Genomic DNA, 12041 nt, shown 5'->3' on the forward strand with positions numbered 1-12041 from the left:
ATAAATATAGGATTCCACAGGAACATTACTGTGATACATTTCAATTATTGGTTTTTAAATGAGTGCTAATTTACATTCATTAGGTTACTATTTCGAAAATTTTTAACATAGATAAACTTCTTTAACTCTGTCCGTAGTATTTTTAGAGTTATAGCTGCTAAGTTTAATTAAAAATGAACATTGAATGACTAATTACGCAGTTTTTAATAACAAAATGGTTAAGAAAGTAAAAAATAGTTATTTTTAAATAAACAATACGTCAAAAACAGTTTATATACTACTAAATCGACATGCTATCGCATGTCCGGTCCCATGGTGTAATGGTTAGCACTCTGGACTTTGAATCCAGCGATCCGAGTTCAAATCTCGGTGGGACCTTCTTTTTTTTTTTTTTTTTTTTTCTTTCTTAATTTTAACTGTCGAATGCCAAATCACTGTATTTATAAAATTTGTATTACTAAAATTATAAATGATAATTTATTTAAATTGGACACTTGTTTTAAAAATTGATTTAAAATTTTACAATTATGTGCATAAAGAGGCACTAAGTTCTTCTTTCGTAGAAATCCACAATGAGAATTTTAATGATTTCCCTATTAGTCAGACAAATCGATATTATGACAATAAAATATCATATTACATCTTGCATAATACATATTCTATTATAAGATGTTGTATATGTCTTGATAATATAGAGAATAGCTATTAGCATTTGGTTATCTACATTCTGTCAGTGAGGATTGTGCTTTTATTCAGCGATTGCAATTTCTGAGACAAGCTATTACACCAGTCGTAAGGCAATTAGACCTCCATTATTCACGTAACTCAGTATGGATTCCGAAATGCTTCTAAAAGCGGCTTATCTCACCCTAATCTTGTATTCTCGCCGAGTTACAATGATTGGATGCACTTGTCTACAGTCTGCCATGACTTATCTTTAATCAGATAACTCTATTTTATTATTCTCAATATATTTTTTTATCTTTTCGAATCCCATTTTTTATTTTATTTCATTAACTTTTTTCTGTCTTTTCAATCTAAATAATTACTGAAAGACTCGATAAAACTTGATAAGCAATAAAATTCCATTCAAAAGACATTTCCGTTTATAATCAGAGTCTATCTTTAATTATAATGATGATACATTTACTTATTAATTTGGTTAAGGAAATAACGAAAATTATTTTTTTTTTAAATCAAAGTATTGAGATTTTTTATGATAGTTAACCGGAAGTTCATCAAGATGTGGCAAAGCTCCGTAAAACTTGTTGGTCGCTCGTAAAATACTTTCTCAATTTAAATTTAAGAACGGCAAGCGCGATTAAGAAAGATAGCTTTAGGTAGAAAAGTTTCTTGACTTAACGAGCGGAACCCTATAACTCAAGTGAACTATAAAATATCACCAAATGAGTATAGGACTCTCAAGTAGTTTCTCTATGCATTTCTTTTTATATATATGTTCTGTAGAACAAGATCCTAGAATTTTCTTCTTTTTAGAGGTCATGGGAGCTGTCACTTTAAAACCAATTGTGTAGTCGAAAATAACACACTTTCCAAATGACATTGAAATGTCATAAATAATATAGATATTTAATACATAGTGAAACGTGTTTTAAGTGACTACAAAAAACTATAGTTTTGATTATGGCTTTAAACATGGAACACATTTAATGTGTTGATACCCAAAGGTCTCAAAAAATACATAATATGAATATTTTTTGTGCTTTCCCTGTTTAAAAAATCTCATAGAATCCAATAGATTCTTATAAATTTCCGTAGAGATTTTATAAGAATGAATGAGTTCTATGAGAAGTGCTATAGTTAAGTATAGAGCCTTATACATACAGCTATAAGAATCTATCGGATTTTCTAAGCAGGGTTATGGTGTCCTCTAGCAAGAAAAATTCAAAAAAATCCCGAATAATTTTTTTCCTATAAATATATTCAAACAGAAATCAACATTTCTTGATTACAAGTTTTTTGTATATAAAGTTATTTTTTAAACAATTTCTTGAAAACGAACTTTAAATTCTAAAAATAATCTTGTCAAGGCCAACTTCTCAGACTAAACTTCATTAGTTTTTTTCATCGCTTTGTTTCAAAATAAAAAAATTCTATAATTATTGACCTATCGTTATAGACTTGTCTTTTCAAATCCAGTTATTCAACTTTTTCATAATTAATTGTTTTTTACCTAGATTGCCTTCGGTTTAAAATATTTTTAACACAGTTTTAAAAATAGTATTGGCATTTTCTGGAGGCGAAGGTTGAAATTGTAGTTTTTATTAAATCTGCTAAATTCATAATAATTTCAATGAAACCCTTTTGAGCTAGAAATTGATATATCATATATTTATCTGAGCATGATAAATTTTATTTCTTGATCCACGAATTTAAGATAAAAAAGAAAATGGCGAGCTTAGAGATAATTTAAAGTTGAAAAGTTATTTTTAGCGATTTTCTCAATTGTTTGTAACTGATAGGACACTAAAGTCTAGGTCAAACTCTGTGGGATCATAAAGTTAGAAGTCGAAACTTTTATCCTCAAGATAAACGCTCGTATAAATACAAACACTCGATAAGAGGTATCCTTTGAAAAATAATTTTTCGCAATAAATTAAATAAGATAATGTAAAAAAAGATAAACGATAAAGTGAAAAATATATAAAATAGTGTCTTTGTTTGAGGAAATTTGGGGTGATTGGATACAAACATTTTATCGAGTTTAATTTAAAGAGTAAGCGCTTTTCGGCATTAAACCTTAACAGCTTCCTCGGTAATAAATAATATTATGCACACGGAAAGACTCAAAGCCTCTTCTATATATCTATAGACTAGCTTTCCGCGTTGTGGGTGAGCAAGAGAGTACAGAGCCAGATATATAAGAAAAAAAAAATAAAAGAAAAACCTACCAAGCAATTAAATAAAATGTGATACGCCTCAAGTTATGACTTGAATCTTTATAGTTTATGACAACGGATATTCTTAAATCTAGATATAAAACATCCCCTTTTCATGATATACCTTATTTTAATTTTTTTTAACAATATACATTTTACCGCAACACAATAAACTTTACATTGTTTGTTTTTATGAAAAAAAATATCTTTCAATTTCAGGATGAACTCAAACGAAAAAAATTTTCTCGATAATATTTCTGTGAGAATTTATGAAAGAAATTTTTTTCACCTCAACTTTTAAATTTCCTATGAGATCAGCCCCGGGGCGAATTAAAAAATGAAAAACTTGCTAGTTGAAAATTATGAAAAATTAAAAGATTTTTCCCATTTGTCAATAAAAAAGCGTCTTGAGCCAATTTCTTAAGGATCGTAAAAGTCCGATATTCAAGATTTACGCGCATCAAAGCAATTATAATGTCTTTTATTATATCATCCAGGTCTCTTGGTTTGGCGCGACCCTTCGTTGCATCAAACTGAGGGATAAAAGGTGACTGGGGGAGAGAAAGGGATCGCGGATCCTAAAGCGGCCCTTTAACCCTCGCTTCTATTCCACTCGCGATTCGCGGGTACACCCTCGAACTTATATCGTAAAAACGTTATTAATGCCTCTACTACATACTTACTCGGCGTCGAATAGAAGGCGTTTAAATAAGACGCGAATTTTTTTTTATGTTTTCTTAAGTGCGCGCGACGTAAAAATGCTAACGTGTACCGAGTGTTCGTAAAAAAAAAGTAAAATGAAAAAAAAAAAAAATTACTGCAGAAGTAAAATAATACAGGGAGAAGATACAAATTACCCAAAGCTTACAATCGTTCTTCTTATATTGACGTTATATTTTATACTATGTAAAAAGATTGTCTCGTAAGCTATTTTATATTTTATTTACTTTATTTCACGATGCTAAATTTAACTACCACTAAAAATATTTGTCTAACAATTTTTTTACTTTAAACAACATAACCTTACTTTTTTATTATCATTTGTTTTATAGTTTTTTGTTATTAAAAAAAAAACAAATAAGATATTTTACGTTACATTAAGACTCTTTCTAATGGATGCTATTTACTATTTATAAATAAACACTAAAAAATTAACCCGAATAATTAAAAAAATTTTAGTTGATTATTAAAACACAAGCATTATTTTTTTTATTATGATAAATTTAACGTTATAATGTAAGGTAATATAAAAAACAATAAAATGAAAATTCCTCTGGGTGAATGTTACTAAGTCACTTAATTAAGTAAATAAGAAGTGCAATTAAAGGGTTAAAGTATTTAGTCTGGTAATAAAGTAAAGTAATGACTCTATGCAAAAATACCTTGATTGTCTTTACGACATTAACAGAGTCACCCTCTTTCTTGTTTCTCTTATATACATTTACACTTATATATAGATATAGGTATATGTTTCAAAGTTAACACTCATTCTTACGTCGCTTCCTGGAGGCATTCCATCAGCTGAATTGACTTTACGGTTTTATGTAAACTATTTTGTTGAGTTACCCGCGGAATACTGCGTCTTTTACTTTATCTTGTGCTACATGTAGCATTTGCTGCATATATATATCTATATATAGGTTGTGCAATATATATTTTAATGGTGATTGGCAAACATTGTGAGCGATAGTAACGATACATCTTAGATATAAACTAAAGCACACGATTTTGATATTTGAGCTTGTGTATGACACCCTATTTCCGTGCTCTGATGCATTCAATCTCATAAAATTACTGATCCTTGTTATTTTTTCATTTGTACTTTACACGCTATTTTGTTTGTTCCTATATTACCCAGATACTATTTAATGCAAACAATAAAGTAAACAGGGTTCTTATTAATAAAAAAAATCTGAAAACTGCCTGACCCTACGGGCCAGCCCCAAAACTTCCCGCTGTTTTTGAGCTTAGGAGACTCGGGAACACTATTACTTGTAAATTTTTGAGCTCTTCGAACTCAAAAATTTGTTGGGCCGGTAAAACATACCTTCACTGAAAAATCATAATTTTTGTCCGACGATATCTTTGGATGGAATGAACCGATTTGAACGTTCATGGTGGCAATCAAAAGGGCTCAACAAGACTTAAAACTGAATACATTTTGAGGCGAATCGGGCAAGTGGTTTATAAGTTATACGCAAAAAACCAAAAACAAAAAAAAATTTTAATTTTTATTCTTCGTATAACTTATAAGCTAAATGACCGATCTACTCCAAAATCTAATTAATTCTAAGTTTTGGTGAGCCCTTTCGATTGCCACCAAGTACGTTCAAATCGGTTGATTAGTTCCAAAGATATTGTCGGACAAAAAAAGTTTACACACACACACACGGACGTCCATCCGGAAATAGTCAGAGTAGCTTCCTAGGACCTCAAAACGTCGACATCTGATGAAAACTTGATTTTCGAAAATTGAACAAAAACCAATAACTTCCCTTTTTTTAAAAATTTGCAATTTTCTTAGCGAGAAGTTAAAAAAATATATATGTATATATAATTCCTTCATTACAAGAACTGTGAAATCTCTATAATATCAAGTCTCTTTAAAATCAATGCTAAATTGTGGTGGGGGTATCCCTACTCTTACCACCGTTCTGCCCCCCACGGTAGTGGAATTCGTTCTTTATAACAAGTTTTTATAACCTGAGAGTTAGAATTATAGACTAAGTGAAGAGAGAGTGCATTTAATGTATTGTTTCAATAAAATAATTGACAATAAATACGTAAATAATCGTTCTTATTGAGTAGGTGCGTTGCTTACTTTATATAGCAGTTGTAAAAATTGAGATTCTCATCTCCCTTCGATAGCTCAGTTGGTAGAGCGGTGGACTGTAGTTGTATTAAATTGAGAGTAATCCATAGGTCGCTGGTTCAAATCCGGCTCGAAGGAATTTTTTTTTTTTTTTTTTTTCTTCAATCCTTATACTCTTATATTAATAAACTATTCAAATTAATTTTAAAAATAAATGATTATTTTTTTATTTTAATTTTCAAAAGATAAATTTGAAGAATTTAAAAAATTAAATTATTTCATTGATAAATTTTCAAAAGCTACTTAAAAAAATTATTAATTTATTCATTTACCAATTAATCAACTCGGTTAGTTTTTAATAAGTCAAATATGTATAAGTAACGAAAAAAAAATTTTTAATTCAATACTGTTTCAAATAGATATTAAGAATTCAAAGGTACTAATACACGACACTTGTAAACGGTGATTGTAATTATCAATAGCGATGATAATCAGAAAGGGCTTTCACATGCAGTACGAGAGTACTACCGTAGTCTCATTACACGCTCTGCAGATTTCAATTACAAACACCTGTAATACGGAATTACATCCAGCATCTACTGTACACTGGCGATACATAATAGACTGATTGTCAATTTGAGCTATTACAAGAGCTCAATGGCTACACAGAATCAATCAATTCCTCCTTACACACTCATCAATCACATTATCGTCTAAATGCTTATCAATGCAACTTATCCTAAATTCACTCAGGAGATTAATCCGAGAACTTGATAAAAAAATTTTTTTTTTTAGAACTACATTTCCCCTCTCACACTCGACTTTAAATGAATTCCCACATGAATCTAAAAAAAAACCTAAAGTCCTAGTGATTAAAATTTTCGAAGTCCACCGATCAATAAATAACTTGAACATACTTCCTAATTCGCTATTTGTTATGTGTAACCTCTTTTATAACTTAAAATTTGATTAACTAACAGAATCATAAAAATTTAATTAATTTTTAAGTGATAATAGAGCTATTATACAAACATGAATTTACTTGATCATTTTTTTTAATTAAAAAAAAACTCTTATTAAATTAGCCTATTTTTTCACAGAATTAATAAGAAAACTCTTTCAGAAACTATGAAAAAGTTAAATTAATTTTTTTGTACCTCAAATCCTCTAAGCAAATAAGGAAAGGGTTCGTGGGGAAACGACTGCCCTATAATGTTCTGTAAACTTAATTATTTAATCACTAATTAGGTTATTTTTACAAATTGATTAAGGAACATAAAATAATTATTAATCTAAAGAAAACATTCTAAAATTGCCTCCAAACCAAATCACAAAATACGACGAATAATAAAAAATCCAAAAAATTAAAAAAATTTATACACGCACAGAATTTTACGGTATTTTTTGCATCAAAAATTTAGAGAAAAATTACTATAGTCATAGTAACATGAGGACAGTATGAAATTATTATACAAATTACCGATACTGTAGAAATTTTAAAAATACATCGAACAGAATTTACAAGGTGCATTGTAATTTTGACAAAGCAACAGATTAAATTTTTACCAACTGCCTACTAAATACTCTGATTTAACTTAATAAATTTTACTATGCAGTTGGTATTAATTTTATCTGTTGCTTTGTCCAAATTACAATGCACCTCCCTTATTAAAAGAAACGATTTAAAACGATTAGAAAAAAATAATTTTAAATACTTTTTAATGCTTTTGAATACTTTTGAATCGCTTTTCTTATGGGTATTTAACATTAAAAATCGTTTCTTTTAATCAGAGCTTGTAAATTCTGTTCGATGTATTTTTTAAATTTCTACAGTATCGGTAATTTGTACAATAATTCTATACTGACCTCATGTTACTATGACTATAGTAATTTTTCTATAAATTTTTGATGCAAAAAATACCATAAAATTCTCTGCATGTATGTCTGCTACTAAATGTATTTAGTTACTAATTATAACCAATTTTAAATTTTCTGAAAAGCAGTCATAATTGGAAAAGGTATATTAGTCAATATATACTAAATCTAATTATTCACATCGTGCAATGGGATTTAGTATGATCGACAGTCCCAAGGGACGTCTCAGATTTGAAGGGCTTGCATGAATGCATGTATTTGTATATATAGCCTATGTGGATGTGTGGACACATATATATAGAGCAATGAAGGATGCAATGGTGGTAATTAATCAGGAGCGTGTGCATCCGTGTCCAAAAGCCCTCGGCCACGTTGGACGTTCAGTAGAGCGGAAACCACTCAAATTAATTTCAAGTCAAAGCATATTCTTCGATTTGACGTTCAGTGATGTTCATACTATACACTATCTTCAGCCTCGACATCCAATCAGTCCTTTAACGTTAATATATATATATAAGATAAAAATGGACAAGTTGCAATGAGGGTAACAACCCTCAATTCCATTTCTCTTATATATATTTCGTTTAGTATACAATGTTTTTTCTTACGGTTGGTTAGCCCTTGACTGACAGCCTCGGGTTTTCGGTAACACACTTGTGAACGCGAATGTTCAACTCTCATGTTAAATTCTCCAGCACCCTCACTATATTTGTATATATATTTGTACATACATATATTCAGAGTGAGAGCTGGTAAAAATTCAAGAGAAAGACAGTGTCAGTATTGTTACGCTTTCGAGTTCGGAAAATGTGTGACATGTCAATGACAAGCAGTTGAAACAAGTGGCATTGTTGAATCGTTTTTAGATTTCATCATCCTCCAATCAGATTTGCTACGTTCGTGATTGCTTTTTTTTATTCATTTTTACGTCGTCTATCAAATAAAAATCCAGATATATAAAAAATAAAGTCTGCACTTTTTTGTCGCAAAAAATATGGATGTTAATAAAATATAAGTAAATAAAATAAATATTACTAAATGTAAATAGCTGGAATAAATAAAGTATTGAAAAGTATCAGCATATAAATGGATGTTTTTTTTTGGGCTTTGATTTTTTATGTCAATTCAGTTTTGACTATTTATACCTGCAGTTTTATTTAACGTACGTACAGAAAAATAGTGTGTGTTCACCCGACAGAATATTTTTGCAGTGCCCCCTCGCGCCACGTTTTACCAACGATTCAATTCCAATGGTACACGAGGCATGAAATAAGTGTACACAAATCCCCCCTTGCTTCTCTCTGCTCTAACATGTCCACCCACCGCCTCCTGTTTCACGTAGATACTGTATTTTTCCGCATTACCACAACAGAACGAATTTCGCCAACGAACGATACCAACTTGCGAACACACACACACAGACACACACGTGTCCGCAGATTCGTACACAGAGAAAATAGATACGCGAATAGGGGATGAAAAAGTAAGCGCGAATTACGTGCTCGAAACTCAATTCGTTGCATACACATTCTCTTATTCATTTTTTTGTTTTTTGCTTTTATTGTTATTATTATTATTACTTTTTTTGCATCCTCTTGGTCTGATTCACAGCAAAGAGGAATGAACGGATAGAAGGTGGCACACGGTAGATAAAAATCTCCATTCCACGTCCGCAGTTATAAAACTATAAAGATATAATCTTTGCGACACGTTGCTTGACGTCCAAACCGTCCAAACACACGGACATGAAATTTCCATTGTCACAAACATCAAAAAAACAATTCAATCACCTCTTATCATAATTTTTTTAATTTATTTGCCCCAACTTTTTCTCTATTACTCAATCCCACAGCAAAAGAAAAAATATATATATTCAAATAATTTAATTTAGTCGAAAGAAAAAATTAAGCCAAGTAAATAAAGTTCTCTATTATTTAATAAAAAATTTTTGTCCCGTAAATTGACATCAGGGAAATGAATTAATGAGAGCTACGAGGGTGGCAAAAATACCTAGTGAAAAAACACACAAAAAAAAATCCCTCGGTTTAATAACGAGCAATTATTTTTTTTTTTTCATTCCTTGGCTATCAGAGAGCTAAGTCATTTAAAAAAGAATTTTTTTCAGGGTATATTTATATATAATGGAGTAATGAATTTACCTAGAGGGTATATAGTGTTACAGACTTGAAGAAGATACACGTCTAAGTCTTCTGTGTATTCCTCAGTTGGTCGCTGCGGGGACTTAATTATCTAATTAATTAACCTCAATCAGAACGATGAGTAATTTCTCGCTTCGATGGCGCCTTTGCTCTCTCTTGTCGCTGTTTACATACTAATATATGTATATCTATATATGTATAATGTACGAGGACAAAGAGAGAAAGAGGAGACGAACAGGAAGACACAGCAAAAGCAAGAAAGCTGATTGGAAAGACAGGGTAGTAGAAGACGCCGTCAGGAGAGGACGCTTGTGCGTTTGTGTACAAGAGACTTAGACTTCTTCTTGTCACACCGTGACTCAAACTTGAAGCTTCCAAGAGGAATAAAAGGTGGCTGAGGGAGCAACTGGGGGAAAGGGGGTTGAATTACGGTTGGCTACACGGCAAATCGATTATGTCTCCCGATGCCAACATTACCGAGTTCTGCGGCTGCTTCTCAGCCTCTATATACCTCTCTTTGTATTGTTTTCTCTCTCCTGACTCGTTCTGTTCGTACAGGATCATCGACCGTACTCTTATCTCCTGTCTCCACTTTCAAGAAGCCAACTTTTCAGATCTACCGTTTCCATGCTGAGTTAAAACGTTTTATCTGACGTGTCTCATCACATTAACTGTGTGAATTGATGAGGGCCTGTTATTATTGAAAATAAATAATAGAAAAAAAATTTTACGTTTCATTTAAAATATCGTACACTGTAAAAAATTTTCGGAGTAAATCCGGAGTGGATGATTGTTTATTTATTTAATCCTCTCGGAGTGAAATTCACTACGAAGGGGAGTTTAATTTAATATTGAAACTCCCGGTCGGAATGAAATTCACTCCTAAAAAGAGTTTATTTTAATATTAAAACTCTGAATTGGAGTAAATGAAATTCAGATCACTCTGATGAAAAAAACAAACTCCCTATTTACTCCGTATGTGGAGTAATTTTTTTTAGAACTCTAAAACTCCGAGTGACGGAGCGAATTCGGATTGAATTCAAATCCGTGATCACTCCCAATTTTTTACAGTGTAAGACTTCAAATATAAAATACTGGATTATTAAACAGTTTTTCAGATTTACTATTTTCTATTCTGGAATTCTCTACTACTGTGTAGTAGATATTGACATTAAATATTTTTTTTTCGGTCGATATCACTTGGGAGTTAATAATAATCAATTACGTTAGATAAGATAATGAACAAATGATAAAATTTGTGGGGAAACAGAAACTAACAAAACTTGGGCACTCACGACATCTATAAACGACTAATCAAACTGTGACTTGAAAAAATAATTTGAAAATACGTTGGTACACAAATTTATTCAATAAATCTCAGGTTAAAATTTCCGATTAAAAAATATAAATAAAATTTTTAAAAATAGATAAAAACAAAAGTCAATATCGCAGATATTTTATTTATTTTTAGTAAAAAAGTTTTAAGGGTGAAAATGAATTAGAGTGATGGTAAACGTAGTGGAATACAGTCCCCTAGTTATATTAGCATTTGATCAAATAAACAGAGATTAGCACATGAAAGGTCTTTAGTTATAATCTTTTTTAAAAATACAAAGATCGATAATAACATAATAGGCCCAAGTGGAACGGCATGTGTGAGTATTACTAAAGTGAGACATCCAGACTATTGATATGTATAAAATATATATGAGTATTATAAAAGTATATATATGAGATAGTATATCTCTGATGCGGCACTTGTCATTTCCCATGACGCCTCGCGGCTCAGCTTGACTAACTAAATACGAATAAGTTAGCCAAACAGACCTCAAGCTAGGGTTAAACGCAGTTTAATGTCGCCCTATAGATATAAACTCTGTACTATTTAAATACTTAAAGTAAAGTGTACCCAAAACAAACAGTAAAATCAACTGTAAAAACAATTAAATAATTCTATCACAAAAAATATCTTGTGTCAAGTTGTTTATTAAAAACACATTACCCTAGTCTTTTACTGTCATTATTTTTATTATCAATCCCTCTTCAGTTTAAACGACACGTCAATTTATCGGGGCGATTTATGAAGTTTGCAGACCATCAACAATTTTTGAATTTTTTTTACAACAAATCAATTACAAAAAAAAAAAAAAAAAAAAATTATGCACATGAAAATTTAAAAAACTATGAATGCAATTTTTTTAAATACTTTTTTTTGTAATTTATCGTTTTAAAAAAAATTTTAAAATTATTAGACGTCGGCTAACTTCAGTATCATGGCGATTTATTTTTATTTAT

At 30.6% G+C, this 12041-nt stretch overlaps 2 non-coding genes across 2 annotated transcripts; both read left to right on the forward strand.

Annotated features, from left to right (window-relative positions):
- Positions 1–306: 306 nt before the first annotated feature.
- Positions 307–378, forward strand: Trnaq-uug (transfer RNA glutamine (anticodon UUG)). The gene has a single exon. It is a non-coding gene; the product is annotated as a tRNA-Gln (tRNA).
- A 5380-nt stretch (positions 379–5758) lies between these two features.
- On the forward strand, positions 5759–5850 carry Trnay-gua (transfer RNA tyrosine (anticodon GUA)). Its single transcript is given in 2 exon segments — positions 5759–5795; positions 5815–5850. It is a non-coding gene; the product is annotated as a tRNA-Tyr (tRNA).
- Positions 5851–12041: the final 6191 nt, after the last annotated feature.

Source organism: Microplitis mediator, chromosome 4 (assembly GCF_029852145.1).
Source record: "Microplitis mediator isolate UGA2020A chromosome 4, iyMicMedi2.1, whole genome shotgun sequence".
In the NCBI taxonomy this organism is placed as follows: Eukaryota; Metazoa; Arthropoda; class Insecta; order Hymenoptera; family Braconidae; genus Microplitis; species Microplitis mediator.